Source organism: Chiloscyllium punctatum, chromosome 1 (assembly GCF_047496795.1).
Source record: "Chiloscyllium punctatum isolate Juve2018m chromosome 1, sChiPun1.3, whole genome shotgun sequence".
Taxonomy (NCBI): Eukaryota; Metazoa; Chordata; class Chondrichthyes; order Orectolobiformes; family Hemiscylliidae; genus Chiloscyllium; species Chiloscyllium punctatum.
The window spans coordinates 32,529,258-32,556,812 of NC_092739.1; the positions used below are offsets into that span (position 1 = coordinate 32,529,258).

Here is a 27,555-nt window from a genome sequence, read left to right on the forward strand (position 1 = left end):
CTTATTCCATACATAATGCAATCATTTTATTTTCCCCTAGCAAAATTCATTGAACCAGAATCTAAATCACAGAATAGATGACATTGGGCAGTAGAAACTCTTTGAACACTTTCATATGTATCAGCTACAATAGTCTTGCAAAAAGCATAGTTTCCAGAGAATAGGTTCACAACACAGTATTAAATTTGCAAAATAATTTAATTTTTAATTATTGGTTATTCTAATCTCTGCCATCTGTGTGACATGGGAGACAATTTTACCCAAGGTGGGTAACTAGCGATCTTTGGATTGATTTGGGAAGCAGAAATGATTTCATTTTGTGATACCCAAATCGGTAGCATTTCAAAACTTAAATGTAAAATAAAGAATGAAATATTATTTAAAAGAAAATATTCATCCAGAGGACTCACCACTCATGGGTATCAGTTATGTAATGGACAGCGGGATGTCTGTGGGAGGATGGGGGCGGGTGATGTGGGACATCAGGTAATGCGTGATAAAAAGGTATAAGAGATGGCCACTTAACCCATCAAATCCATTCTGTGAAAACACAATGTGAGCTCTTTGCTAACCAATTAATTCATCAAGGAAACATTCTGTGTAAATGTGCACTAAATCCCAAGTGCATCAGGAAAAACTGCAGAATGTTCATCGATCTCAGACCTTTGCTGTTCAGTCCTGACATCCTGTCCTCCCACCCCATTTAGTCCCAAAAGCCCAGAAATTATCATATTCGCTGAAGCATTTGATCATGCTTGCTTTCCCCTCGCCCTATAGCCTTGAATGTAGAGCTCAGCCAGGAAAACCGCTCAGCCACTGTTCAAATTTCAATAAAAGGCTCATTAATGGGAAACTTACAAACAGATTTTTTTTTCTGAGTCATACAGTTGAAATAAATTGGTGAGTTAGCTTTCAGCAACAACTTCTATGAAATAGTTGTGACTTCCAACATTTTTTTTTTGTTTTCAGTACGGATTCCAGCATCTGTAGTAACTTTTTTGTTCCATTAAATGGCTGTTCCTTCCTTGCCCAATGCTAATGAAGTATGTTTTGCAGACCAGTACAAAACTACCCAAGGCAGTGCTTCTTGTCTCAGTTTTCAACAGGAAGAATTTGACTATACTGAAGAAGCAGCAGCAACTTGGAGGAAATCTCCAGCCATGTTTGTATATGAGGAAATGGTACATTGTGCAGAATCTTATCAGGGTTTGAAAGATGTGGGCTGTGGCAAAATATGTGGCAGAATCAGACGACAAGTGTAGAGAGGGTCATCTTGATGATTCTTGCCTTTGATTCCTGTTAAAAGCCCAGCTCATCTCATTTATATTCAGTAAAAAATCACACAACACTAAGTTATAGTCCAGCAGGTTTATTGTGACAACCACCTGATGAAGGAGCAGCGCTCCAAAAGCTAGTGCTTCCAAATAAACCTGTTCGATTATAACCTGGTGCTGTGTGATTTTTAACTTTGTATACCCCAGTCCAACACGATCTCCTCCAAATCATTTATATTCAGCATTTCCATCTTCCCCAAGTGTCAAAATGAGCCTGATATCAGGATAAGTTGACAAGGAAACCAGAGCGAAGTGCACTGAAGGATGACAATGTTGGACATGCTCTGTGGAGGGAGAGAGAGACACCCACAAACACACACAGTCCCATCCCCCTGCCTGTGCCAGCCTCAAAGGGCCCTCGTGGTACATCTCTGATGGTTTAGACAGCTTCTGCACTTCATTGCTGCACCTCGAATAGTACTGACAGCTATCTCTTTTATGCTGCTACAACGGCACGATGTACTCCAGGGCAAACACCCCGCTGAGCAACTGGACCAGGCTATGTTTCGAAGTTCTTCACTTGTTGCCAGAATACTAACTCACTCTGAGCCTACCGGATCTCGTAGCATCCCTGCCTTGACATGTCTCTTTGCGCTTTGCCCCATCAGCCAGAAATACCAGGTTGGTATGACTGGCATTTTGCTGCTCCATTTGTTTGACAACTCATTATAGTTGTCAGTGAGAGGTTCCTGACCCCATAGATCAGGACAGCTTACGATCTGAGTCCAGAACATCCTTTGGTGGTCAGCATTCAGAACTCTTTTTTTTAAAAATACATTTTAAAAGTTTTACAACAAATACAAAACAATACAATTCTAAACAATACAAAGTTAGAACACCAAAAAAAATTTAAAAATCCAAACTGCTGTCATGTACAAATGTATATAATAAAACCTCAACTACTTAACTAAATAAATAATAACTAACAAACTAATAAATAATAATAATACAGCTCACCCAAACAAAATACTAACTCTCAAATATTGAGAGCATTAATTTTTAACTATAGAAAAGTTCGCAGTTCTCCCTCTCTGGCTATTGGACTCATAAAGCACAACCATTAAGGTTATATAAAGGCCCTGATTAGTGTAGCAGACAAATCTGTGTCCAGGTATTCCAAAAAGGACCTGCAGAAATCATCAGTTTTGTGGTGAGAAAATTGTGAGAAAATCCAAGGGGATGTGTTCCATAACAATCTTCCGCCAACCCAAGAGGCTGGGGGGATGTGTGGACACCCAATCTAACAAGATATTCTTTCTTGCACAGAAAGTGAGAATGTTGAAAAGTTTTTTTTTTCTTTTGCGCATCTACAGGGAGTACACTGGACAGGCCAAGAAGAAGCAAGATCGGGTTCTTCTCCATCCTTACACCCAAAACTACCCCCCACCAACTGCGCCCATCACAGTGCTCCGATATGTTTGAAACCCATCCCAACTTTGCACTTGGGCCATGTTGAAGATATCCCTGGTTTAAATTTTGACAAATGATCTGGAGCCAAGTGGACCCTATGGAGAATCTTCAACTGGAAAGCATTGGTCCTATTGCAAATTGCTATCTTTCTTGCATTTTCCAAAATATCTTCCAATGACTCCAAGGAGACCTCAACACCTCGCACTCTCTGCCACACCCTGCAGATTAATCAAACTCATTTGAGGGCCCATCTCCTCCCAACTGATGATATCAAGTGCTGACAGAAAGTGTACTCTTTGCTCTGAGCACCTTCCTCTCTATATCGGATTTGTAGGGATCAGTCAAAAGTGTTGTCTTTATTTGAATAAAATCCCTAACTTGAAAAAAACGAAAGAGGTCTCTATTAGATCACTTGTACTAACTGATCGAAGGACATCATTATGTCTCCCTCAAATAAATTGCCCATGCAAGACACACCCCTAGCTGCCCAAAGTTTGAATCCTGAATCTATCATCCCCGGCTGAAAACCCAGTATACCCACTAAAGGTGTAAACGAAGATGTTTTGCCAATATTGCCTTCCCTCTGCTGAATTGCCCACCATGCTTTAACAGTATTGATGACTATTGGGTTATGGTGATATTCTCTAACTGTCCTCATTTTGTCCAAAAACAGCAAACTGATAAGGGGGCACCTTGCCTGGGAGACTTCAATATCTAGCCATATTAGAACATAGAACATAGAACATAGAAAAATACAGCGCAATACAGGCCCTTTGGCCCTCGATGTTGCACCGATCCAAGCCCACCTAACCTACACTAGCCCACTATCCTCCATTTGCCTATCCAATGCCCATTTAAATGTCCATAAAGAGGGAGAGTCCACCACTGCTACTGGCAGGACATTCCATGAACTCACAACTTGCTGAGTAAAGAATCTACCCCTAACATCTGTCCTATACCTACCACCCCTTAATTTAAAGCTATGCCCCCTCGTAATAGCTGACTCCATACGTGGAAAAAGGTTCTCATGGTCAACCCTATCTAAACCCCTAATCATCTTGTACACCTCTACCAAGTCACCCCTAAACCTTCTTTTCTCCAATGAAAACAGCCCCAAGTGCCTCAGCCTTTCCTCATACGATTGAAAGAGGATCCTCACAACATCATCACACACATAGGACAAAAATAAGATTAGTTGATTGTTTTTAATGTCCGGTAGACCCACTACTAATCAAGCCTGAATTAATGTCTAGGAACGCCTGAAATTTCCTAGGGAAGTACTCCACAAAGGTATTATTCTTAAGGAGAAAGGGATCCATTCGCCAGTGCTTCGAACCCACTATAATGTCCTTAATCTTTACACTCCAGTGTACTTGTTGGTTATCGGAGATGTTAATATTACCAATCGAACAAGATGCCATCAAGTCCAGGGTTGCCACGGGGGTCAGAAAAAAATCAATCCTGGTGTGACATCTGTGTGGATTGGAAAAAATGTAAAATCCCTGCCTGTAGGGTGAAGATGCCTCCAGACGTCTAATAATCCTAACTCCACACACAGATCCACCAAGTGTTTAGTTTGTACAGAGAGTATCGGGAGGCCTTTGGGCAACCTGTCTACTGTGGGATCCATTAGACAGTTAAAATCTTCCCCGATGATGATATGCCGGGACTCCAGACTGATCAGTTTAGAGAATGCATCAACCAAACATTTGAGGGGCTGGGCCAGAGGCCAATGGACATGTAACACACCATATTCTTCCCTGTTTATCAGGGCTTTGAGAAGTACAAACCTCATGTATGTGTCTTTAACACTCTCTAGTAACTTAAATGGGAGATTCCTCCTAACCAATATAGCCAAACCCCCTCCTCTTCCCCCACCCCCTCTTCTGGTATGAAAGGTAAACCTGATCAAAGCCATTCTGCTGTAGTTTCAAAGGCTCCCTATGATCTAAGTGTGTCCCCTGTAACAAAGCAATATCCACCTTTTCCTTTCTAAGACTCGAAGTACCTTCTTCCTCTTAATTGGTGAGCGACTCCCCTTGATGTTCCAGGTACACCATTTAATCAAGTCATGAGTCAGAACCTTCTGCAGTAACATTTACAATCCACAGAGGAGGAACTCCAACCACAAATTGCTGAGTCTTACTGTCACAAGATTCATCGAACATAAAAACTACATAAATTAAACCGACAAAGCTATCAAAGACTGTTATACACCAAAAACCCAAAAACAACCAATATATAAAGTACCAGTGGTGCTGAATAGGGGAACTCACCCCCCTACCCAAAGGGGGCATCTTCACATTCCAGAACCCAACTTTCCATCCCACTGCCAATCCTGCTGTCAGGGCATTTAAATACCTGAACCGGGCATAAACAAAGAAACTTTGAAAAATGTAAGTACCCCACCCATCCTTTGGTACAACTTAACTTGGAAATTGAAAGTACACATCCCTGAATATACTTTAGACCAGATTATTACGAATAAAAAAAAGGAAAAGAAAGCCACACTGGACTTACTTTTTTTAAAAAAAGAAAAACGAAGACTTACCCAAACAACACTACTATTCGTACATACCAAATTGTTCAGATTAGATTAATATGTCCACAAAGTATTTTGCCTTCTCTGAAGTGTCAAAGAGATGTACAGATCCATCGAAGGTGATCTGAAGCACCGCTGGATTCCTCAGAGTACTGGCTCCCGAATTCCCTCAGTCTTCTTTTGACACAGTCATACGATTTTCTTTTCTGGATCACCGCTGCTGAGAAGTCTTGGAAGAATGTGATCTTAGAGCCTTCATAAACTGGGGCCTCCAGATCTTCCCCTGGATTCTGGAAGCTTCCACAATTCTCTCCTTATCTCTATAATGATGAAACCTCACCAAGATAGACGAGGACGTTGACCCAGACCTGACCTCCATGCCATGACCCAGTGAGCCCTCTCAGTCTTCAAGCCTCTCATTCCAGCCTCCAAGTTAACGAATTTCAGCAGCCAGTCCTCAGTAAATTCCAATGGCCGCTCACCTTTCTTACCCTCCGGCAGACCGACGATCTGAATATTTTTTCTCCTGCTCCTGTTCTCGAGGTCATCAACTTGGTCAAGCAAATTACAGACCTGCGACTCCAGGGCCTGGATCCTATCCTTGGAAGAACTGGTATCAGCTTCCACCACTACGACTCTGTGTTCTACATCATCCATCCTTTTCTCCAGGTTGCCCAGCTGCTATTCATGCTTCTGCAGCATGAGAGAGATCGGGGCCAGCTTCTCCTCTATCTGCTTACCCAACATTTCATGAGATTTTGTGAGCTCCTTCACAAGAACCTGGTAACAAATAGAGTCCAAGGATCCTGCAGGCTGGGCCGGGTGCCTGACCTTGGATGCTCCTCCTCCCTTCTTCGGCATCCCTGGACAGCACAAACCGAGGTAAGTTATTCTCTGACCATTTCCTGGGACTCCACAACCTTTCCAGAATCCCAGATATTGCGGTGGTCTGGGTAGGGTGGACTAGGACTTTGCCCTTCTTGTGATGCAGTGTGGAGCTCTGCAATGCGATCTTCCAAGATAGCTGCCATCTTGAATACCCCCAGAACCTCTCTTCTTAAGGTGTGAGCAGTGTAATGACAGTGTTTTGACTCTTTATGCCCTGCTGTGGGCTGTTTGACTCCTGGATGGAGAAAGAGAACTAGGTATTACAGAAATGACTGTGTGTGGCACAGTATTGTTATTGGTACAGATGGAGAGATGTCCCAAGAGAAGACACTGCAGTGAGCATGTGGGGCTAATGATGTTGGGGCTTGGGGTTGATGACATTGAGTAATAGAAGATGTTGCAAGCAATAACGAAAGTGGTAGAAAATGACCCTTGGTGGGAGTGAGTGTCAGAGCAGAGGTAGTGTAAGTGTGAGGTATGGGAGAGATGATGGGACTTACTCTGGCGGAGTTGAAAAGACATTGACCTTCTTCCTTCAGCACTGGGCATTCCTCCAGGTGGTTGATTCTGCTTTAACCTGGGTGGCAACCCAGACAGACTGGTATGGTATGGTATCAGGGAGGAGGAAGTCCCATGTTGGCGTCACCCCATTCAGCAGGACCTTCAGGCTGTTGCCTGTTAAGCATGCCATCAATTTGTCCTTGTCTTCCATGTTTGGGCAAATATCAACAATTGCACAGGACAGCTCTGGACTGACGGCACTTGTCCAGAAGTACAATGGGCTTTCAAAGGTGGTGTAGGTGCAAGGGGTGTCCATCTTCTGGTAGATGTTTACAGAGGGACGAGCTGTATTGGGAAGAGTACATGGTAAGATGGGATAGAAATCAAATAATAGAGACACCTAAAGGATTGGTGGATAATTAATGAGGCAAGATATGGTGAGAGAACTTGCTATGCCTTGTGATAACAGACCCTCCAAACAACTCCACACAACTCAGACAAAAAAACCAAAATACTGCTCACCATTTCCTCTCTTGTGCAACTTACTTTATCTCAAGTGAGTCATAAGTTTGTATTGCAGCCTAATACTGAAATGCCTTTTTAATTCCTTTAGAGAACAATTAAATTTGATTAAAAGTCAGGTTAATTTGAGTGACAGAAAAGTTTTAAAGTATATCTAAGAAAGTATTGTTACAATCCCAACTGAGGGTAATAATGAACAAATCAGACACCAGAGTGAAACTTAGCCAACTAGATCAAAAGTTTAACTTGTGTACTTTATCATGATGTTGGTCAGTGAACATATGTATGCAAAATTACAAATAATCTTTCACAGAAGATCACAAGCATATAACATAAAATAAAAAAAAAGCAAGGTTTTATATATTATTCAGTCATGGGGTGTGGATGACACTGGCTGGGCCAACACATATTGACCAGCCCTGGATGCCCTTGAGTAGATGGTAGTGAGCTGTCTTTTTGAACTGCTGCAATTCATTTGGTTTAAGTTGACCCATAGTGCCAATAGGGAGGGAATGCCAGGATTTTAACCCAGTGACACTGAACAAACAGCAGTTCTGGGATTTTGCTCTATGACTGCTAATGCATCACAACAGTGATTACATTTCAAAGATAGTTAATTGGTTGTAAAGTGAAATGGGATGGTCTGAAGTCATGCGGGACTGTACAAAAATAGAAGTCGATTTTTATTCTTTCTTATGCTGAAAATTAATCAAGCAGGAATCTAAACTTTTCTTCCATCCTTTTGTTTCTGTGGTTTAGCCTTGGCCTGCTATCTGTCACAAGCAACATGACAGCAGCAACATAAGGTTTCAAGATGAAAAGTCTCTGCCACATGAGCACTTTGATCATCTCAGTCAAGTCTTAATCCTATCATCTTTATATTCATTTCAACCAAGATCTTTCTGGTCTTCATCTTTGCAAAAGTTAAAAATTGAATTACTATTTTTCTTGCAATCCCGTTCCATATATCTGTTGTAAACAAAATATTTCTACTAACCTCTAGCCTCATTTGAGCCTTAGTAATTTTAAACATACATATTTTGCCAAGCTAAATACTTCACTGCTACACCAACCTAAATTACCCTCAATTTTCCTTTCTCCATTAAAAATTAATAGTTGATTTTTGTCAGCTTTTCATGTCCTTTGTGAATAAAAATCATTTTCAAGGTGGACTGTGTAAAATGTCACGCAATATTCCAAAAGTGGCCTGGCTGGGTAGTAATGGATTTTTTTTTTTTTGCAATTTGTCATGTATTGTATCTCTCCCAGTTTCTCTAGTACAGGGTGATACTGATGCTGAATAGTAAAGGAAAATCCAAAAGTTGGGCAATGCTGTAAGATTAGACTTCCAGTAAATGGAAACCATTTCACCTTTAGCAGTACAAATACAGACAGTGGAAAGCTTATGGGCTCCATAAGGTATCAAAATTCAATCAAATATTAACCATCATTGATTGATTTTTTAAAAAAAATCTGGTAAATGGTAGTCTCCCTATGCTGCAGGAAAATTAAATGACTGACCACAAAAGCTTTCTGGTGATTAAAAAAAAAGTTTGGATTGGAATTCAAAAAATAAAGGTGAGTCATGGGCAACTAGAATATGTCCTCATGGGAGTAGTTCTGTGAACCCTATTACTGTTTAAAGTTCCATGTAATTGAATAAAGTGATAGCCTCACCACGAAAGGTGTTGATTGGTAGCTTTGGAAATCTTATGAAGAAATGAGGAGTGAATTCCTGAGAATGCTTGACTTGCAGTGTGAGTTTTGCTAACATATTTTAAGATATAGTTTTGCATGTGAGATTAAATCATTTCTGGAGAAGGGCAAATAAACCACTATTTTGAAGCAGGCAGTTTCACGTCACTTACATTCTTATGATAGAAAAAAAGCTTGCTTCTACAATGTAAAAAATCAGCTTCAGATATTGTTTCTTCTGTCATATTTCTGGTTTCAATAAAGAATGGTTCAATGTATCTTTGGTGTAAAATGACTTAAAGTTGGCTTTCTCACTTTTACTTGGGGCTTAATTAATACGCGTGGGGATAAATGTCAGTATTTGGCTGTTCTGTCTGACTCTCAATTATGTATGTCCCATTCACTGCCTGTGACTTATTGGCTGTCTTCTGTCATTTGAACAAGCAAGCACAGCAAGTGTAATGAAAGTCAATGAGCCACGTATCATATTGTTGAGCAAAGAATCAATCTTCTGAAGCAACATTTCTACCTTTTAAGACCACTAGGAAGCGAGCTGTCCAGTAGATGCCTGAGAGGGTGTCCCTGTTTGTGCTGGATTCTCGACGAGCTGGTTATTTAGAGTGTGTAACCACTGTCTCCTGCCTCTGAGAGGCCACATCAGGAGAAGGCAGTAAAGCAGGTAACATGAAGCCTGTTTGAGTGGCTGTGGCAAAGAATTTCAAATTGTGAGGCTGTGTTTCAGTTGAAACAATTTTTGCACTGTCACATTTACTTCAGACACCACTCGGCCAAGTTCTCTTACCCCATTCAGCGATAAAAATGACAACCAAAAGCCTTACAAAGCACGTGTATCCAATCACACGTCCAAACATACAAACTGCATTGAAGTGTTCATGTTTATATGTTCATTTACTGTCTGCATGTTAAGGCCAAGCTGATCCTGTGCAGCGATACCCAGTCACTGCAGCCTGGATGGTTAAAAGTTGCTGCCTTTTGCTAGGGAAGACGGTATGTAGCCTTGCAGGCTACTTTGAGCAGCTCAGGGCTAGACGACCCAGAGATATGTGAAGGCAAAGAGATGTGCTGCCAGCATAAGCACCTTTGTAAACGGGAGGTGGAGTATCTGAGGTTAGGAATGAGTCTTGAATGCCAGGGAGTGAGGCTGACTGAGTGATGGCTGTGTTCATTCAGCAGAACGAAAGGTGATGGTTGGGTGAGTAGGAGATGACTGGCAATGATACAGTAGGAGACAAGCGATTGAACAGACTGGGGTTGTTTTCCTTGGAACTGAGAAGACTGAGAGGTGATGTGATTGAGGTGTACAAAATTGTGAGGGGTAGAGATTGGTTCCTCATTTCTGCACTATTTCCCTTGGCAGAGAATCCAAAAGCCTGGGGTCATAAACTCAAGCCAAGTGGTAAAAAGATTGCATGTTCTTCCATAATGCTGCCATAGCAGGGGTGCCTCATGGTTAAGACGTTCCTGTTCCCCCTTTTGGCTGCTGCTTGATGATTTTCTTTCTCAGTCAGGTGCCTTGTTCCCTCTTCGTGACTCCAACTCAGTAGAACACTCTATGCAGACTCTCCAAATCAGAAAAACCTCTCTTCCTTGCTTATTGTAAAATCTTTCAAGAGCTTCGAGATAATTTGCATAAACCAGGATGTTCCAGATGTGTAATCTCCCTTTAATAATAGGCAAAGAACCTTAAAAAGAATCACGCTGTGTGTAGAGCAGGAACACCAATGTTGCTGGAGCCCCCTGCGTAACATAGAGATCACAAGCTACATGGAAAGCAAGGGAGTCACAATGGAACCATTTGGCTAGTGTTAATAATGACCAAATGAAAACTGAGTAGATGACAACAACTGTCTTGTACGGTTTTTGACGATTCTGAAATCCAGGAAGAAATTTGCCCTCACCCAGTAACTAGGATGTTGATGCAAGGAAACCATGTCATACCAACACCCCATCTGTAGTACAAATGCAGTTTAAAATTAAACATACAAATACAGTAACATCAAAGCAGATTGATCAGTATTTGAAGGAAAATGTATAGGGTCCACATGTCTGATGGAGGATTCTGCACAGTGATTTCTTTCCTTATCAGTTCCGTCGAAGTGTCCCACACGAAATATTAACGAGCCTTTTTATTTTGCTTTACAGGGATGACACTTCTTTGTACATTTCTGATTCTCTGAGTTTAAAGCTTTTCTCTTTCTCTGCACAAACCCAAGTGTTTTATTTCCAATCAACCCCAATACGTCATTTCAGTGAAGCATGGCTGAATATCTTCATTATTTCCCACAAAGATACCGATATAAGAACAAATTAATGATACACAGTGCAAAGGTTTGAAAGCAAAGTATGTAAAAGGCAAGTAAAACTTGCACACAACAAAGCAATACCACAAATATCAGTTGTTTTGGAAAAATCAATCCAATGTTCTCTTGGATTTGACCTCAAAGGTGAAGTCGCTGTAAGTAATCCAGGGGAAAATTACCAAATGTTTCTCAGATTGCTTGCATTATCAGTACACAATTAACATTGAAAATACTGGAGGAAACTGGCTTTGAAACTTGCTATCAAGAACACACTGGATGTATCATTTTTTGAAAAATGACACAGAATACCCATGGTCAATTCAGGTTAACGTGCAGGTCAAGTAGCAGGGCATTTTGTTGACAATTAGATCAATTTAGATGGATTTACTGAAGATCAGTTTATTTTTAAGATGAGTTTATTTAGCTCAGGGGCACGAGGGCTTAAACTTCTTTCACCACTTTGAGCTCAGCTGGTTTGTGTGTATCTGCTTTGAACCAATTCAAATTGATTTTACTAACGATGCAGAATGATTCATTGCAACATTCGTTCCTTCTGCCTGCCTAATTCCAATTCAATAGAGCTTGTTTTTCGGAATTATTTTGTACAAAGACATATAACAGCTTGGTTGGATACAGCTGGAGGTAACTGAGATATATCAGTCTGAATAAAGAGTTTTCACACATCATTCGCTTTTCTGGCCTACTAAACTTCAGAAATGTTTGCCTCGAGGTATATGAATCAAGATTACGCAACAGCACTGCTGATAAAAGGACAATTTTTTGAAGTATATAGAACTTGAATGGTTTAGCTTTTCCTTCAAAAGGGGCAGAGCCTGACTATTAAACATAATGCAAACAGCAACTAATAGAGAAGTGCTGAGGTACATTTAAAGACTTGAGTTGAGTTTTCCTATCCCAAGGCAGCAGCTGCTTTATTCCTAACTGTGATGGGAGCAAAACATTCAGTGACTGAACAACATAATTATCTTCCTAAGCTGTTGTATTTGGAAACATGTTCCAATTTCAAATGTCCTCTGTCAAACTTTGTGCTTCACCAGCACACTTGGAGCTGACTCTTTGGGTGAGAATATTCCGGGTGCGTCCCAAGTGTTTTGGAAGTCGGGAGAGAAAGCCAGCATTCAGATTCTGAAGTTAGGTTAAAGTTTTGCTATTAAGAACTCAGAACCTTTCCCAACATTAACAGTTGGAAACCTCTTTTGCATTCCTAGAATTAGGTTTATTGTTACTTGTGCTCAACTTACAAAAGAGCAGGAGTACTGTGGAAAGTGTACAATGTTGCCAACATACGGCTGAAAAATGTGTTGCTGGAAAAGCGCAGCAGGTCAGGCAGCATCAAAGCAGCAAGAGAATCGACATTTTGGGCATAAGCAATATACGGCACAATCTTAGGTACAAAAATAGAGAAAATTTGCACTGTATGAGTATTCATCATCACCCTAGCTTGCTGGAATTACATTCGCTGGCACAATCTTGTTGGGAAAAAAGCAAGGAAAACATTGGTTCACAAACCCATCTGAGGTGTATATCTGGCAGGGTAGACATCACCCCAGAAACTTGGCTGATTGCGTACACTGATTGTAACCAAAATAATTGTTAGCTTAAACTATTACAGTAGAAAGGCTGAAAATTGCCGAGTTGACCCCATTCAAGGGAGGTGTCACTCGTAAGGTGTTGTACAACATCTTGTTATTGTCCTAACACTGTAAGAGATGCAGACTGAGTGGCCCACCCAACTTTCCCAGCAAACCTGGGGAGGACTGGCACAGTCGGAGCTGGCTCAGAAGTAAATAGGCTGAAAAGAAAGTGGTTACATCAGAAAAGGGACTCAACAGGAAAGTAACAGAAAAGAAAAGTCACATAAAGCTGGGAGAATATGGCAGAGTGCTAAACTTAAGGACCTATTTAGTCGGGGTACTGGAAGGATCTTGGGAAGTGGAGATAGACAGCAAGGAGGCATAGCAACACTGGTCGGGGTACGGCGGGGGCAAGGAAGAGTAAAAGCTGCAGAACAGCGTAAGTTCACGAGGTGCTGTCAAATGGCAGGTGAATAGAATAAAGAGCAGTGCAGTGTGAAAAGTGGGCATAGGGAATGAGATGGGTAAAAGCTCAGGAGGGTCAAGGGAAATTGTGCAAGAGATTGAAGCATAACAGAGGTTGCCAAGGGAAAGGAGAAGAGCATCTATAGTGACGGCAAAGGGAAGAGTGTATTTTTGAGGGGGAGGATTGAGTATGAAGGAATTGAAAGAAAAGCTTGAGTGTAGCATTCTTGAGATACATTAGTATAGAATCCCTCCCTGTGAATGCACAGTAGAAAGGGGAGGGACCTGAGCTTGGTTTTCACTAGTTCCTGCACAGCTCAAACACCCAAGTCTCTATGAAATGAAACTGAAACCAAAAAAAAAAGAAATTGTGCAAAATACTCAATGAGGGACTGGGCACTGTAATGAAGCTCTTACTGCAGCAGAAAGATTACCAGGCTCTTATGTCACAATTGGCTGGGAAAGCATACTGGAAATCAAGTCCTGCTATTCCTGGATTCTTCAGAGAAGTATTTGTTAAAAAAAATACACTAAATCTCTAAGATTGCTGATTGTCAGACCCACATTCTTTTTAAATAAAAATGTTTATAGGTTTCGGTACTTGACAAGAGTAATATTATTGTAAGACCATAGGACACGGGAGCAGAATTTAAGCCATTCAGCCCATCAAGTCTGCTCCATCATTCAATCATGGCCGATAAGTTTCTCAACCCCATTCTCCCACTTTCTCCCCATAACCCTTGACCCCAAGAACCTCTCCATTTCAGTCTTAAATATATTCAAGACCTGGCCTTCACAGCCTTCTCTGGCAATTAATTCCATAGATTCATCACTTTCTGGCTGAAGAAGTTTGCCCTTATCTCTGTTCTAAAAGGTATTTCCTTTACTCTAAGGCTGTATCCTCAGGTCCTAGTCTCTCTTACTAGTGAAACATCTTCCCAAACATCTGCTCTGTCCAGGCCGTTCAGTATTCTGTATGTTTCAACTAGATCCCCTCATCTTTCTAAACTCCATTGAATATAGACCCAGAGCCCTCAAACGCTCCCCATATGTTAAGCTTTTCAGTACAGGTAATTAGATTCTAACTATAGCTAAACAATCAAACTAAATTAAGTAAACGCTACAACTTAAATCTCTACACTCCCCCTTACACATTGACAGACAGACATGAACAGGGGGATAAAATCAGTGGAGAGAGAAACAGAATTAATGTTTTGAGTCTTACACGACTCCAGAAGCAATCTATTTTTCTTCAGGTTTCTAGCATTCATAGTATTTTGCCCTTATTAAAAGAGAATTCCCATTATCAGCTGGGAAGCTGGAAAAACAGTTCCATAGTCTTTGTTCCTAAGATATATTGGGTAGATTCGAACTGATCTGAAAATTTATTATTAACTATCTTTTTTTTTCAAATGCAGAAAACTAGTTTGCAAGAGGCACAGGGTGGCTGGCTCATTTGTGCAAGGTCTTTGACTTATCCAATTCCAAGTCACAAATTCCACGAAACAAGTTCAATGGAGGAACTCAAGAAAGCCTTGGCTATATTTTTGAATAGTGATAGTGTGCGGGAATACATTAAAAAGGCAGGAGATTAGACCAAAAAGGCCTCCTTCTACAACATCATAATGTGTAGTTCTGCAACACCTGCTGAAGAAAGGATAAGAGTTTTCTTCAAGGTTTAATTTACTGCAGAGAAACCTGTCACAAACATTTGGGCTGATACAGATCACTTAGTTCATCTTCTGGTCTGAACTAGCTACTCTCTGTCTTGTTCATAAGCCAAGTGGTTGAACTGCCTGACAACCAATTTCATAGTTGTTGGCAGACAAATAACTTTTGTCATTGGTAATTGGCCACTGGACCCCACCAATCAGTTTCACTTGGAAATGATCCTTGGCTCCAGTTCATCTGCTGGAACACACAGCTACACAAACAAGAATCACAAAAGCGATCAAATTATTGGGCTTCGAAACATACAGCCATTCTTGATATTACTGATTTTCAATAAAAATCCTTCTTTTTTGGTTTACAGTTCTAAACTGCACAAAAACAATACTAATCAATTGTTATACTAACATCCTAATCTGGTCCCATAGCCTTGAACTTGAGTTGAAGGACAACCCTCACACAACATTGAGAGTTTCAGCGTTGGTGCGTGTGAACTCACTCGGGAGTCTTCACTGGTCCAGGTATCTGATTCTTATGGGCAATGCTATATGCTGTTGATTCCAAGGTTGCAGAGCAGTGTGGCACAGGAGAATGAAAGCCATCCAAAGCCAGAGTTACGTAGAATGCACTATAATTCTCAGTGAAACAATATTGTATAGTGAGAGGCTCTGGTGAATGCATTGCAGCCACCAATGGGTAAGTGTCGTCACTAACATTTGCCACCTTCAACAGGAAGACGGGCAGCCATGTGGTCTGGGAGAAGGCATTGTGCTTGTGATGCTGAATGTCACAGCAGAATTCAATTTTCCTGTTGCCGGTTCCTCTTAAACTTCAAAGGAAATTTGTGTGGCGTCTCCTACTTTTCTTGAGTTCATGGCCACCCATCTCAGGAAAACACATCCAGCTGCTCCGGTTTCTTCCCACAATCCAAAGGTATGCAGATTAGGTGAATTGGCCATGATAAGTGCCCATAGTGTTCAGGGATGTGTGGGTTAGGTGCATTAGTCAAGGTTAAATATAGAGGAAAAGGGTAGGGGAATGGGTCTGGGTGGGTTTCTCTTCGGAGAGTTGGTGTGGACTTGTTGGGCCAAATGGCCTGTTTGCACGCTGTGAGGATTCTATGATTCTATGATCTCCTTGTCCAGTTCACCAAAGACTCAGAAAGGCAAACTACTTGAGCTGTCCAAGTTGCCTCCATTCCTGTCCCTTGATTGCAACAGGCCATCAATTTTATACCAGGGCATCTGTCTCGAGTCATGTCAGACTATATGGGAAGGCAATGTGTACATTCCTTGAATATCATGAGAAAGAGGCCTTCATCTATTGCCGATATTTAGTGGAACCACAGACTCTTGAAATGCACGCATCTAACTTAAGATTACACCTCCCCTTAGGTCATGTTCTTCCCAGAGCACAGCGGAAAGTGACGTTCACCGTGTTGTCGGTAGAGCTGTATGTGCTGTGTATATAATCATCTGAGTGATTGAGGTGTAAGATAAGGAGAATCAACCATAAGCATTAACAGATAAGAAGAGACCACACTGAAATAGTAAAAAGTGCTATATTTGTGAATAGTACTTGGTTTGACATAACACTGACATCTATGTTGCCAAAGTGATTTCAAGATCTTTTCATCTTTGGTTTCCTACTGTTACATCTGGGTACTCACTTGACTGCTGCAGCCTGCTAACTGCTTTCACAACTTGCCTTGGATAACTTTGGCAGGTGGTCTCTGGTTTCTCCTGGGCTTTGAAGGTTCTGGCTTGCCTGGAGACTTCTATAAAGCTGCAGGTTTAACCTTCACGGCCTGCCCAGCAGGTGCGACTGGGTCCCTGGTAGAAGCAGGGCACTCTGGGGATGATCATCATTGGGTCCTTTCCGGGCCATTCGCCATGGCACCCCCAGCCCCCTTTGAGGAACAGAGCACCTGGCAGTTTCTTGACCTTCTCTTGCCTGGCCAATGAATAAACGCATGGCTCAAGTTAAGGTACTTACATTTGGCTGGCAGCTACTGCTTGCTCTGCTTAAGCTGGCTGTCCTTGGCAGCTGCCAACAGTTCCAAAGAGGCGACCATGTATTCACAAGTTGGAGTCATGACATCAGACAAAACATGAGTGGACACCTTGGCCCTTTGCTCCAATCTGCGCATTATCTCTGGCACCTTTGCCAGACAACCTTTGCTTGCTTAAATATCAGCTCATGATTGGCTGAGTCTGTAGTTTCACTCTCTGGAGGGCTTCACATGGGCCTATTCTTCAACTGTCCTGAGTCAGGGAACTTGCCTCTAACTTCCCGTGTTAGCTGTGAGTCTGTATTACTGTGTGCTCACCAGGCTGTGACTCTGTGCCTAATCTAGATGGATTACCCTCTGAAGTGAACATCTTTGCACTGGTAAAGAATTAGGACGAACACCTTGATGGTGCATCTTCTGATGATGTTGACCCTCCCTCCTCAGGAGGTGGTGCAAGCAATGGGGCTCTTTTCCTTTCTTACAGAGGCTACGTAAAAGAATGTAAAGATTTGGCAGATGCAATCCCACCACCCTTACCCAAGACGTGCTTAAGATGCTGTTTATTCATATGTTATTCATGTGCGGAGGTCAATTGCAGAGTGAAGGCTGACTAGATGATGTCTGGTCCATTCCCCACAGAACAGGAATTGCCCTCGCTCTCCCCTGCCAGTCCTGTTGCCTGTCTTCAAAACGGGTCCTTCACGTTACGTCACAGTCAAAATTCAAGCAACACCAGGTTATAGTCCAACAGGTTTATTTAGTTCACCCCAGTCCAACACCAGCACCTCCACATCACCTTATGACATAAATACCATCCCCCCCAAACCCCAGCATCTGGGGTCACTTGGGTTTAAATTACTTGCACTCTTCTCCTATAGAATGAAAGAATGTTAAGGTACATTAACATGGTTGCATGAGCACTTTGTCTGCATTTATTACAAAATTAAAAGATATCAGTTGTGAATGTCAACATTAACATTACAGGTGAGAAGAATGTGGTTTGGGGCATCTGAGGAGCTAACAGTTCTGAATGAATGGAGCTCCTCTTTGGGTTGAAGAGCTAGAATAAGTGAAAGACAGGAAATCATTATATGATTGTTTTTGCAGTATCTCTGTTTTCTAACTGAACCCACTTTTTGTGGCTATGTCCTTATCTCAGGCAAAACTATGGCGAAAGCAAATTAGGCTCCAAGGTGAGCTGTTAAGTGTTTTTTTTAATGATTGAAGTGTGAACTGTGTCATATGTGAGAGGCAACACCACTGTGGTGCAAGTATTTCAACATTGGTAGCTTCAGTTCATTGAGTCATATTCAGTACACATGAAGCACCTGATGGAGATGCTTGGCTCCCAATTTTGTATCGAATAGACCTCTGCAGTGGTAAACATACAATGTTAGCTCACATGGATAAGAGTACGTAGCATTGAATATGAAGATGCGTTCAGGAGACTGTTTAACCCATCAAGCCTGCTCCACCATTCATTCAGACCAGGCTGAACTGTTTACTCATGGAGTCATTTTCTGTCTGGTGTCACATACCTCCAGGGGTGGGTGGTGAAGCAGCATTGATTGAAATACACTCCTGGCTTGCATAAAGTAAAGAGCTGTCTGTGTGCCTTTTAAACATAGTACCTAGAAGTTGTAGCACAGGAGATCCTGGCACACTTCAGAGTTTCCTGTGCTTGAGATTTGGCATTCTGCTTGTGTGTGCTTAAGTCATCAGCTAAGAAACATAATGTGAGACCCTACTCATGCCAGAGCAGATGTACCTTTATTTTTAGCTCCACACTCAAAGAAAAATGCGATTTTGCCCATGATCTTTTAAAAAGCCTGATTATTTATTTGTATCTAATTACCTGTTAAAGGAATGAAAGTCATCAATATTAAACAGCAAAAGAAAAACGATTGAAGTCATATGATAACTATTCTGTAGTTTGCTCCGTCCAACGGAAGTTTTTAATTGATTTTAAAGCAGTATTTGCAATGTTATTTATTTTCCTCACATCACACATACTTTGCTCTCTTATAATTTGGAGGTCGAACTGGAGGCTGTCAATCGGATCCCCAATGACAGAAGGGAGCTGGACTGCAACTAATCACAATCAAGACTTTGACAGCTTCAACTGGTCACAGCCAAATCCAGTTAGCTGCATTGCCAGTGATTGCATGGTGAACTTGGCTGCACCCTATCATAACACAGCAAACTCACTACCACTGATCAAACACAGCGCCGTGAGCTTAACCACAGTCAGTCATGATCCAGCATCAAGCATGTCATCGAGAAAAATAGGAAATATTTATTTATCACTTTAGAGGTACTTTTTTGACAAAATAATGAAAAGGTTTAGAAGGGATGGGTGAAGTATCTTTTTGTACGTTTGTCCCATAAAAACTTATAGCCTTCTGTGTTCTGGCAAGCTCAGGTATGTGCTTCTGACCTGTTTGCTGCCTGACCATTGTAATAAACCTTTAGTAGAGTGGGAGCTGACTTCAGTCAAGGAACTGGCTGACATCAGTATACTGCATTCTGGAATTAAACCATCTGTTGGGCAAGATGTAGGAAAGAAGAAGGAAGGGGGAGAACAGGGCAGATGGTTGAAGATTGCAAGTGAATGGATAAAGAGCTATAATGAGAGACCATGATCCTTGTATTTACTCAGGGCTGGGTTGAGTATGGGACTGTGCAGGAGGCTAAAGAAGTGAATTGGATTTGGAATTGGCAATTCAGCAGTTTATTTTTCCTTGCCATCCTGCAGAAAGTCTACATTTGGGCGCTTTAACATTTTTAACATGTTTCCTGTCAGAGAGCTAGCTCAAATGACAGTTGTTGCAATGAAAAGCACCTTGGGAATCTCTACCAAGTAAGGTGAAGATCTGTTGAAATACACAGGAGTGAACACATTAACTGGTTGATAGCCTTTTGTTCTTAGATCTATTTTGTCAATAGTTCAATATTTTTTTAATTGAGATGAAGAGAAATCAAATAGTTGAAAAAGTGTCATATAATTTCTAGTACTGCTATTTTAAAGGTCTAATTGACTCTTTTAAAAGATGGTAGTACATTTTATGAATGACTTTTTAAAAAGATTTTTAACATCTTGTTGTTGCTGTAGAGGTTTTTAGTTTTGTGCAGATTTATGCTGTATGAGTGGGGTGGTTAGCCGTCATGATCAGTTGAAGAATCTGAGTGGGTCTTAGATTGAAGGATCAATGTGTTGATTCAGTTTGGGTGGAGCTAAAAACAGAGAAGGGCATTAAAAAATGGTGGGAATTGATTACAGGTCACCAAAGTGTAGTAGCAATGTTGGGCACACTGTCAATTGGGAAGCTAAAGATGCATGAAATGTGGATAATGTAGCGTAATAATGTGTAAGTTTAATTTACATATATTGTGGATAATCCTGATCAGCACTTTAACTGTGGAGGGCATATTTCCGAAGTGTGTATAACATGGGATTCCTGGGTCAGTACATTTAAGAACCAGTTTGGGAATGAGGTATTTATATTTAATGTTATGTAATGAGAAAGAGCTAATTATAGTTTTGCTGTAAATGAGCCTTTGGGAGATAGTAATATAGTAGAGTTGTAATCTTGAATGTGATATAGTTCATTCTGAGATTAGGGTCATAAATCAGAAGAAAGGAAAATATGAGGATGAGGATCTATGGTGGGTTGGGAAAATATGCAAAAAGATTTGAAACAAAAACAAACTGCTCGAGTAACTCATCAGGTCTGACAGCATCAGTGGAGAGAAAGCAGATTTGACATTTTTGGTTCTGAACAAGGGTCACTGGATTCGAAATATTGACTCTCCTCTCTCCCCAGATGCAGCCAGACCTGCTGAACTTCCTCAACAATTTCTGTTTTGTTGCTGATCTTCAACAACCGCAGTTCTTTGTTTTATTGCAGAGCAACAAAGATTTGATAGGAGCAGTTTTGAATATTTAAAAATGTATTGCATTATCTGCAACAGATACATATTTGCCTGAGGCACAAATACCCAGTGAGAAGGGTAAAGTGACCATGGTTGTTTTAAGAGGTTAAAGATTGCATTAGGTCAAAGGAAGTGCCTTATAATAAAGTGTATGCCTGAGGAATTGACAAACAATTTCATACCCAGCAAAAGATATCTGAGAAACGGATGAAGATAAAAGAGCATTTGAATGCCAGTCAGTGATCAATGATCATAAAAATATAGGAAAAAGGAACACAATTCGCCAATTTAGCCTTTGAACCTGCTTTGCTGTTTAATAAGATGATGGCTGATCTGATTGTAACCTCAAATCTTTATCACTTTTCATTTCAGTTGCGTAACAAGAATCTCGCTCTATATCTACCTTAAAAATATTCAAGGATTCTGTTTCCATCATCATTTCAGGAAGAACATTCCAAAGACTCATGACCCCCTCAAAGAATAAAATTTACCTCATTTCTTTTAAATGATGGATCCCTGATTTTTGAACAACGATCCCGGTTATGGATTCTTGCATAAGTGAAAACATCCTTTCCGTTTCTACCCTGTCAAGACCCTTCAGGATCTTATGTATCAATCAAATCACCTCTTATTCTGTTAAATTCCAGTGGATGCAAGCCTAGTCTGACCAATGTTTCTCCACATGACAAAGCCCCCGTTTCAAGTAGTAGTGTGGTAAACTCATTGCTTCAAATGTATTTGCATCTTTCCTTAAGTCAGGTGTTCAATACTGTGTGCAGTACCTCCGAAGTGTTCTTAAGTGTATTCTATATAGCTGAAGAATAATGTCCTCAATCCTCTTCCTCTGTACTTTCCGACCAATCTATATATCATCAGCAAATTTGGCTACCTTACCTCTGTCCCTTTACCCAAGTAATTTATATAAATTATAAACATGAAGGTCCCAGCAGCGATCCTTGGGGCATACCAATTATTACACCTTGCCAACCTGTAAAAGATCCACTTTTACCTACTCTTGGTTTCCTGTTAGCCAGCTAACCTTATAACAATGGTATTATGCTACCCTTTATACCATGCCCTTTTTTTTTCATATGGCACTTCAGCAAATGCCTTCTGGAAATTTAAGGTGAGCAAGGTGAAATATAAAAGTTTCTTTAGGAATATGGAGAAGGACAAAATAATAACTGGGACAAATGTGAGAATTTACAATGTAGATGAGGAAAGTAGTGAAGAAATTAAAGTTACATAGGGCTGAGTCTACGTTATTATTGTCATGTGTTTGTATGTTGAGTTTTTCAAATGAGTTTCTCACCATTCCTTCCCAAAAGTATTCTTTAACTACTACCCCTATGCCTATAGCAGCTGTCAAACCCTATTCTATTCCCATCATAACACGCCATTCCTGGAGCAACTTTTCATTGCCTAGATATCTCACGATTAATGAGCATGCTTGTTACAGCACTGCCTTTCAAGAGTCACTGTGTACTCAGACACGTACAGTTAGTCTAGAACAGTTCTCTATGGTCCCCAACAGTTGACCCAGACATGTTAGATAAAGGGAGTTTGATGTCTTCGCTTTGTTGGTGGGGACCTAGTGGTTCTGCTGATGGGGAGGCCGGCCTGCTTTGAGATTGCCTCCCAAATGAGTGCAGTATCTTATCCATTTAGAGGAATGCACAGCACTGTCAGAAGAAAGTCAATGAGTTTTTCTGTTCTGACACTATTTTCTCTCCCAGCCAACACTCACTCTACCTCTGCTACACGATCCACCTCTTATCAAGGTTTATGCTTTACCTCTCTACTACAGCATCTTCCACATGAGCTATCTCCCTGCCCAATATCCATCACCATTAACCCTGCAAGCTCTTTGTGCTGCCTATTCACTTGCTCTAGACACATCTCCATTTGCATGAAAAATAACAGATGTGCATTCATTTTCATCTCACTTTAATACCTGCCCTCCTCACTCATGCCAGGAGCAAGGCTGAAGGAGTCAAACTACCAAAGACCATCTTACCCATTTTGTGTACATTTCCCTGACTCTAAACATCCTGAGAGGTTGACTGACCGTGACCAAGAGCTAGAGTGTTATTGGAGGTTTCCCTTGACTGATTATGCCAGGAAACTGTGAGCAAAGGTTAATGCCCTAATTTTAAAGACTGCTGACAAGCTTCCTGGCTTTGTACCTGAGCTAAAGAACAAGGCAAGACAGCACTGTGAGCCTGGCATCTCTGCTTGAAGAGGCAGAGCTCAAAAAGACCAGGCTCAGTGAGTGAGTGATATGTCAGCAAGCAAACAGGCCAGGGATACAGCCTGATGCAGTCTACGAGCTTGGGTGTGTGTCCTGCTGCAGCATTGCATAGAAATGATAGTAGCTAGGTGCAGCATTGAAGTGTAGAAGCGAGTGGGTCAGAGACATGCCTTGAGGGTTCATAGATGTTGGCAAATGTGGGATATCAATGTCTGTGGACATGGATGTGTGTGGCCAGTCCCCATGTTGCATGCTCTGAGATGTTCTTGCCTGGTTCTTTATATGGCCCTTTAAGTTAGCAAGGATCTATTCTGACTTCCATGACACAATTTCTCAACATCCAGTCTGTTCAACATGTTTGGTAGGATAGCAAGCTAAATATTAATGAGGTGAGTTGTTGCATTAATATTTAGTTAAGATATAAAACACATTCCCAGAAATATTAGACAACCAAGGGACTTATGAAAATGAGGAACTGAAAGAAATTAATATTAATTAAGAGGTAACACTTGAAAAATTAACTGAATTTAAGGATGATAACTCCCCTGTATGAAATGAGTCATACCCCAGTGTATTGAGAGGAGTGGCAGCAGAGACTGTGGATTCATTAATCACTATCTTTCCAAATTGTATTCTACGGAAGGGCTCCTGCTGACTGGAAAATAGCAAAGTAACACAACTATTTAAAAAGAGGGAAAATGGAGAGCTACAGACCTATTAGTTTGATGTCAGTAGCAAGAGATATGTTAGAATCTATTAAAAAGGATGTGAAAATGGACACTTCGAAAATAATGATAACATTGGACAGTGTCAACATGCATTTATGTAAAGGAAATCATGTTTGAGAACTCTTGTCAGTTTTTTTAGAGGATGTTATTTGTAACACAGATCAAGGAGAACTAATGGAAGTGGTGTCATTGAATTTTCAATAGGCTTTTGTTAAGGTCCCATGTAGAAGTGTCCAGGTTCCAACAAAGTGAGATGCCAATTTCCTGTTGATTAATATGCTGGTATGGACTAAACATCGGCAAGCAGGTAGAAAGCTAACAGATAAAATAGTAGGAATAAATAGGACATTCCTATATTTCTGTTCGTTCCTCCAAATGGATAAGACTGCACTGCCTTGGGAAGCAACCTCAAAGCAAGCTGGCATAGTCTGGTGTCGTGGCCTCCACTGATGGTCCTGAGGGAAGAGGAAATCACATTTCTACATCACCCCATCCAGCTGAACCTCCAGGTCCCTGCCAAAAAAGTGAGAAGCCAATTTCCCCATATGTTTAATAAACATAGCACGAGCCCATGGAATTTTGGTTAATATACTCATATGGGCTGAGAATCTGCTAACAGCTAAAAAGCAAATAGTAGGAATAAATGGGTCACTTACAGAATGGCAAGCTGATCTTGGTGTGTTACCTAATGCATCATAATGTACACAGTACACCCCCAGAAGGAGATAATCATTTACATTATTGCCCTTCTGCCAATAACTAACCTGCTGACTCTTATCTGCTTTCCACTGCCCAGCAGAAAATTCACTGAAGGTCGAATGCGACCCTTAGTTGTCACTTCCTTGGGCCTAAGGATTGACTTCTGCCTGACTCGCTCAATTGTATTATGGGGTAACATTCCATATCTTAAGAACAGTGTCAGTCTACATTGCTTCCTCCTTTGCTGCAGTGATACCCATTCCAAATTTTTGAACAAATTAGTAACACTGGGGTACTTTCCATTCTGTTTTTGCAGAATTGTGCAGCGCTTCTTTGGATCATTTCAACCTTTCACCATATAAGGATTACATAAACAACTCACATGCTCCAGGATTGATGAGCAAGTATTTGGTAAGCTGTTATTTATTTATCTTTGTTGCAATACCCAAAGATTTCTCCTCTGATCTCCAAAGTCCTTGTTTACTTTCGATGTTGTCTGCTTTTAATATTTGAATTGCTATTGAAGCACGTTTTTATGATAAAGACCCAGGCACGATTGTGTAACTTTTTATGAAGAATTGGCTCCCAATGTTTTTAACTCCTTGGTCACTCGCAACAGATTTTTCTTTAGCATGCAGGTATAATATAATAAGTAGGTTCTCAAATTGGCAGGATGTGACCAGTGGTGTCCCACAAGGATCTGCATTAGGGCCCCAATTATTCACATTATTTATTAAAAGAATGGAAGAGTAGCAAAAAATCTGGGGACTTTCGAGATGGCATGAACTTAAATACAGTGGATGTCTGAAGGGATTTGGGAGTTCAGATGCATGGATCTTTAAAATGTTCTGAATAGTTGAAGAGAATAATCAAGAAAGCTCATGAAATGCTGACCTTAATGTCTTGAAGACTGGAGTATAAGGGTGCAGAAGTTATGCTGCATTTATACAAAGCCCTGGTTGGACACATTGGAGGACTGTGAGCAGATCTGGGCACTGCAACTTAGGAAGGATATATTGGCCTTGGAGGGAATGCTGCATAGATTTACAAGAATGCTGCCTGATCAGGGGTTAATTTATGAGGAGAGATTATGCAAAAAAAGGCATGTTTTCTCAAGAATTTAGAAGATTTAAGGGTAATTTAATTGAAATTTGCAAGATATTAATCAGAAATGACAGGGTAGAAAAAAATAAATTATTTCCACTTGTTGGGGATACCAGAACTCAGGGGCATGATCTCCAAATTCAGGACAGGCAGTACAGGAGAGATGTCAGGAAGCACTACACATGAAGGATGGTAGATATTTTGAATTCTCTTTCATAAATGGCTACCGGATCGGTAGTTAATTTTAAATCTGAGATGAATAAATATTTGTTAAACAAAGCTACTCAAGGATACGGGCCAAAGGCAGGTATATGGAGTTAGGCCACAGTTTGGCTATGATGTCATTAAATGGTGTAACAGGCTTGAGGGCCTCCTTCTGTTCCTGAGTTTCCATGGAGACCTAAGTAACCACAAAGTGGGTCATAAAGAACGTTTGGTTGCCGGTTAAAAAGTGTTGTAAGTCTGGTAAAACGTTGTGCAAAAGAGCTTGGGCAGGAAGGTGAGGAATGGCACAGCAAAAGAAGAGAGAGGAGAGAGATAGAGAGAGAAGGCTGGAAGAATCTGAGCCCTGAGAAAAATTAATCTGTATGTGTGTCTGGGAATGGGAGGAGGAACAAGGTCAACTTAGGCACGAGAAGCTTTTTGAAGAAACCAGAATGGTCGTCTTGACCATAAGAACTTGATATGAGGAAGTAGAGCAATGAGGAAAATGTATCTCTAACCTGCTCCATTTTCTTACTTTCTTTATAGGCGCATGGTTACCATCTTTAGCCATGTGACATTCTGCCTTATGCAAAGTTATAGTATATCACTTTAACCATCGCTTTCTTGGCTTTACCATGAGCTGGCAATTTTGTCAAAAATAAAAGTGCAATGTTTGACTTTCAAATGTGAATCAGATTAGAGTAATCCTATTTATAGAAAAAAATCCAACAATTGCAAACGAGCTGCAGTTTGCAGTTGGTCACTGGTGATTTATTTGTGAAATGCATCCAATTGGTATGAATCCCATTGCAAAATGCACCCAATTAATTTCAATGTCATTGGAATACATATCAAATTGTTTGCATGCATTTGTTTGTTGGGTTCTAACCTATTAATTTGATTTATCTGTATTTCCTACTGGTTTAGTGGCAAATTTAGTTGCATATTTGAGTCCAAATGTGCCATCATAGATTGTGTGATGTCAAACATAATATTGAACATGTAGAGCCTGATATGTATTTGATAATTACATGAGTGGGAAGTCTATTGCAACTGGATGCATTCCTGTGCTTGTTTTAGAATAAATGCAATCAGCTTGTCAAGTGATATAAGGAGAAATTCAAAGAGATTGCACAGGAAATACATAGCTAAAGAAAATTGTTCAATTATCAATGAGTATATTTCAGCTCATTAAGGGTGAGTATGTCTAGCATCCTTTGTGTTATTAGGGATGAGATACAGCTGTCAGTTTCTAATCAATAAAAATGTCCACTACAACAACAACACAGAAAATGCTGGTATCTGGGCTATATACTTCTCCACTTAGAGGCCAAGATTAATTGATCCTAGTGACTAAGTTGTAGACTGTATGGATTTTCTATATTTTGGTTTGTGAGAGGTTTGCTAATATGATTCTAAGCATTAACAATATATTATATGCATATATTTTGGATGCTTTTTACAAGGCTCCAAAGTAAATGCAAGAGATCGCTAACTGGCAGGGTGGTTATTTTACTTTGTTTGAGAAATTATTTCAGTGAAACTTGTTAATGCAGACATGAAATTAGTGAAGCAAGATACACATGTCATCCATCAGATTTATTAACTTAAAAGTAATTCATAATTTATGTTGTGTGGCTCTATCGAATAAAATCCATAAGTTTACATTTGACTAGAAACAGTG

At 40.6% G+C, this 27,555-nt stretch overlaps 1 protein-coding gene across 14 annotated transcripts in view; it reads left to right on the plus strand.

Annotated features, from left to right (window-relative positions):
* The window catches only part of LOC140488060 (bifunctional heparan sulfate N-deacetylase/N-sulfotransferase 4-like), a 905,491-nt gene that overhangs the window by 414,084 nt on the left and 463,852 nt on the right, over positions 1-27,555 (plus strand). For 13 of the 14 annotated variants that reach the window (XM_072587776.1, XM_072587868.1, XM_072588796.1 and 10 more), the window contains one exon: positions 24,880-24,974. The exons of the other annotated variant lie outside the window; for it this stretch is intronic. The gene's annotated coding sequence lies outside the window, so the exon portion shown is untranslated. The remainder of the gene's footprint in view (positions 1-24,879; positions 24,975-27,555) is intronic. 14 annotated transcript variants of the gene reach the window in all.